This window comes from Oncorhynchus mykiss, chromosome 2 (genome assembly GCF_057628025.1).
Source record: "Oncorhynchus mykiss isolate SJ-2025 chromosome 2, ASM5762802v1, whole genome shotgun sequence".
Classification (NCBI taxonomy): domain Eukaryota; kingdom Metazoa; phylum Chordata; class Actinopteri; order Salmoniformes; family Salmonidae; genus Oncorhynchus; species Oncorhynchus mykiss.
Window position 1 is genome coordinate 66,503,961 of NC_143023.1, and position 4,959 is coordinate 66,508,919.

Sequence of the window (4,959 nt, forward strand, 5' to 3'; positions counted from 1 at the left end):
ATCTACACTTTCTCATCATTCATTTTCCACTATCAAGTATGTTGTGGGTTTAGAGCAGGTATGGGGAAAGTGGTGAAACCCCCCCCCCCCCCCCCCCCATTTTTAGGAACTGTTGGGGTCTCAACATACTGAGAGTTAGAATAGTATTATACACAAAGTGCAATTTTGTAATTTGGTTGTGCATCAGCAGTTTCCCTAGTTACGTCAGTCACACAATTAGCCCATGTCAGCAAAAAATAAAATGTGCTGGCCGCTAGACCAATCTAAATGTGTGGTAATCATGGTCGAATTACCGACCAGGGGGCCACTGTTGATTTTGTTGCGCTACGCCCCATGGCAAAATGTGTAGAAATGGACAAAAGTAACTCTAAAACGTATATTTTTTGCATTTATGGATGTGGGTAGGCAGACATGCAAGTCACTGCGGCGGAAAAAGTATCCAAATCTCATATTTGATTGAAAGTAAAGATATCTTTTAATAGAAAATTACTCAAGTCAGTCACCCAGTATTTGGTTTTAAATATACCTAAGTATCAAAAGTAAAAGTACAAATAAACCAGATGGCATTCAAAATGTAACAAGTACTTTTGGGTGTCAAGGAAAATGGAGTAAAAAGTACATTTTCTTTAGGAATGTAGTGAAGTAAAAGTTGTCAAATATAAATAGTAAAGTACAGATACCCCCAAAAAATGACTTAAGTACTTTTAAAGTATTTTTACTTTACACCACTGAGTTCATATTTTTCTGTGGCCCCAGTCAGTTGCCTATTCCTGGTTTAGAGCATGAACAGTACAAGTCAAATCAAATGTTATTGGTCTCACACATATTTAGCTGATGTTATTGCAGGTGTAGTGAAATGCTTGTGTTCCTAGCTCCAACAGTGCAGTAGTATCTAATACTTCAACAATACACACATCTAAAAGTAAAATTATGGAATTAAGAAATATATAAATTAGGACGAGCAATGTCTGAGTGGCATTGACTAGAATACAGTATATACAATTGAAATGAGTACAACAGTATAAACATTAAAAGTGACTAGTGATTCCATGTCCTGTTCAATTAGTCACTGTACCCATGACCATTCTATACCAGACTCCTTAGAGGCTCAAGGGACGTTGTGTTCTTTGCAGCTCCTTGTCGGTCACGGACCTAATCAAGTCTATCAACCGGTGTATGGGTTCAGCTCCCCAGTCTCTGATGGTTGGTTGTTGGAGGGGCTGTCAATGTTTCCTCTGACAGCTGCTAGTGTGAGGGGATGCACCGTGGCCGTTGAGGTTGTGGGCCTTCTCAAAGCGCTCCCCACACAGATCACATGCAAATTCCAGATCAGCCTCTGCCTTGTTTGGTCATCTTAAATTTGACAAAAAGGCTTAGTGAGGGTGCCAAATACAAGATTGCATTCTTGTGCCCCTATCCATCCTTTCCATTATTACAGACTCACCCAAATCATACCACATAATCAAAGGCTTGGCTAACTCCTGACAGACTCATCAGTGCTTGAGCCCCTCACAACACAATTCAGCAGAACCTTGCCACCTGATATGAGCTTAATCTCCCCCTGTAGTGGCTTAACCTCTGAGTGGCACATCTGGTGCAGACAGGTGTTTCCTCTGCTTGAAGGTCTGACCACATTGGTCACAGATGTAGTTCCCCAACTCTATAAAAAGGAGAATGGTCTAACTTAATACCAACACACTCTGGTAGCGTCCCAAATGGCAACCTATTGCCTTCATAGTGCATTACTTTTGATCAGGTGACCAATCAGGCTTTCTAAAGTAGTGCACAATTTAAGAACTAGGACACCTTTTGGGACAGACAAAAAAGCACTGTGTCCAGTCCAGTCCAAACCTACCTGTGTGAATGAGTTGGACGTGTCGCTGCAGGTAGCGGTCAATCATGAAGACCTTGTTGCAGCCTATGGTGAGGGCAGGGCCGCTCGCAGACCTCTTCCTAGTGCTCCTTAATGTGTTTCTGTACCCGAGACACAACCGCACTCAAAAAACGGTAATGTACCAACAGACATGTTCATTGTCATAAGAGAATTAACAGTGCTGTAAGGAGGACTTGAATCTGACCTTTATGCCCTCTGCTCTTTTAAAAAAAAAATGTATTTTTATTTTTTATACAGATAAGCAACCTGGGTACGGACATTTGTAGATTGGGCAGCTCCTCTCTGAAAACCAAAAACAAACATGGATACTACACCTCAGTCCAATTGCTTCTTTTATTCTGGTTCTCTTCTTCGGGGAAGCAATTCTGCAGGGCATGGGAAAAGGAAGAGAACACGGAAGACATCAAAGCCACGATGCCCTTTTTCCGCTAGTAATAAGAGATCTTTCTGTCCACTGATGTGTTATGTATAATTTTGGTTTGATATGCAAAATAGCTAGAACCAGGGCATCATGCACCCCGAAATACTTAATTCTTTGTAAAGAAAAATGTATATTTATCTGCATATCTAAGCATACCTCTTGAGCTGTCTGTATCCTCCAGGTGGGTAAAAAAAAAAAAAAAACGAAATATGCTTCTCTGCTAAATTCTGGGTAAAAGATTGAAAGGAATGTCAGTCTTATTCAGTACATTTAGCTATTGCTTGCTTTTATAGGCATGCCAGTTAAGATAGACAAGCTAGCTACTCTAACTTGATAGACTGAAATGGCATCTTGGTAGCTAGTTGAGGTTGGGAGCCTATCTGGGCTAGCTAAAGTCAGCTTCATAAAATTGCTAGGTGGCTAGTAGTATTACAGAGAAACCACAATTATTTTTAAACAGGACCAGTCTGGAGGGGCATGTGACCCTGTGCCCCCTATGGGCATGTCGCCTCTGGCTAGAACCCACATTAATCCACTCACTCCTTCTCTAGGTATGGCTCAAATAATTCATCAGAGGATACACTTTTCCTTTTCTCTTCAAACTCATCCTCGCTGGACAAGTTCCTAAGATTTGACACAACAGCCTATAGTTTAACCAATCTTAACTTTCCAGCACTGTATAACTTGAACCATGTTTTTCATTGTTGATTCACCTGGCCTGTCCATGAGCAGGGCTGGTGCAGGAGAGGGTGTCTCCTCACCAAAGATAAATTCTAGGGACAAGAGGGTCAAACTAATTAATTTGGACTGGCAACAGACAAGATGGTAACCACCTGCAAAGAGCCATACATTTCAATGCAGTCAAGACCATACTTCAGTAAACACTGAAATTAAATACTGAGTGTTCTGTTTCCCAGGGTAACTTTGGCAGTACCAAAAGCTGTCTGACCATCTGCACTGGTGGTGGTAGCATCAGTGTGGACGGCGCTCTGAGTCTGGAGGGTGGCAGCGGTACTGGGCTGGGACATGGTGGTGTTGACAGGGTGTTGGTTCCCTGGAAGCTGCTCCTCACCTTCCAGTAGGGGATCACTCTCAGTGTGTCCAGGGTTTGCTCTGGGCTTTGTGGTCTGTATGTCCATTCCGTAACTATGTCCATCCACACACCCCCAGACGGCACTTACTGAGCCCCAGCACTGCCTCTCCAGCACTTCTTTCAGCTCAGGGCAAGAGCGGCAGTCCTCTGCATGGTGGTGGGCCCAGGACACCAGGCTGTGGAGACACTTGGGAAGGAGGGGATGGAGGGTGCTGGTAAAGGAGAGGTGGTTGTCAGGTTGGAGGTAAAAGAAATGGGACAATTGGTAACAGTGGTTATAAACATGAAAGCCATCTCTGCCTATCAAAATCTGGTAATCATCTTGTCCTGATGGAATGTATCCACTTACACAACAAGATGGGGTCCACCGTTCATTGAGAGCCCTCTGAACTCTTCCTGAAACCAAAATCAATATCATGTTATGGTTTCACTGCTGCTTTGGGCCAGATTTGCAGACTAGCTCATTGCTGACCCTCGTAGTTTTGCAATCGCCGCTCTCTACATTGTGACATTACAGTTGCTTGCAGTTTTTCTCACCTGCCTCTGGTGTGCACATTCACAGAGGGCAAGATGTTAACCCTCTGCATAAATATGAGCAGTATTGTGTGGCACTTGTAGCATTTTGTGTGGCAGGTCTTGCAGACAAACTGAGTGACGTGGACCACGGTTCAGTGGCAGTCCAACTAGGCCCTGAAAGTCTATGTATAAAAACAGTGGCGACTGGGCTGGCTCTGTCTGGATCCCCTGGCCACTTGTCGAAGGCATGCCGCAGCCTCCGAGGTGAGAACTTTCCATGACAGAATGCAATGCTGAGTATGCCCATACCTGTAGGATCAGACAAGGAAGTAGGTTGCATTTGAGAACGTTTAACAGCTGACACTTTACCTTATGGAGGTAAAACACCTGACAACAACCTATCATTGACCTCAAAATCTAGACTGCTTGTCAAGAATTTTGAAGGGGAATCACAGGATTTCTTTGATCTATGCTGTGGCCGCTCCTCCCCTTCTGTCGCCACAGCTGACACTGCTGTGCTCAATTATAAAATTGTAGATCTGTCACTGATGGTGAAGTTATCTTTGCAGCATTATTATTGGTTCTTCCTCGCCGCCCAAAATGTTTCTTGACCCCGGCAACTAACTGAGTCTGGCTTCTCTGTCCTGCTGCCACATCGGAAAACCGCGCACGGCTCACTCTCTTCTTCATAACACAGTCCTAAGAGAATACAGAGGATTCAAAGGAAAATCCTATCAATATAATGTAGCAGTAGCTTTCAAAGTAACTTGAGCCTTAAGTGGGAGCTATTCAAAAAGCTGTTTTTACCAAAGTTGGTTTGAAAGCTGCAGCTGCGACTTCCAATGAGGAGAACACTATTCGCCTCAAATTATATCAGTCATATGTAGTTTAACCAATTCGTTGGTGGTTTACTAAAATATACAGTCTTTTAAACAGTAACACAATATCGTTAAGAACGAACTGGTAACGGTTTATTTGTAAACAACAAAACCCGGAAGTAGTACAAAAATAATAAACATCAAAGAACCACCAGAC

General features: G+C 43.1%; 1 long non-coding RNA gene across 1 annotated transcript; it reads right to left on the reverse strand.

The window, feature by feature from the left end:
* Nucleotides 1-451: 451 nt before the first annotated feature.
* LOC110494316 (uncharacterized) lies at nt 452-4,869 on the reverse strand. The gene is made up of 9 exons (XR_016487945.1): nt 4,732-4,869; nt 4,334-4,623; nt 3,946-4,233; nt 3,758-3,804; nt 3,029-3,620; nt 2,472-2,542; nt 2,209-2,259; nt 1,856-1,974; nt 452-1,660 (listed from the first exon to the last, which is right to left on the reverse strand). It is a non-coding gene; the product is annotated as an uncharacterized LOC110494316 (long non-coding RNA).
* Nucleotides 4,870-4,959: the final 90 nt, after the last annotated feature.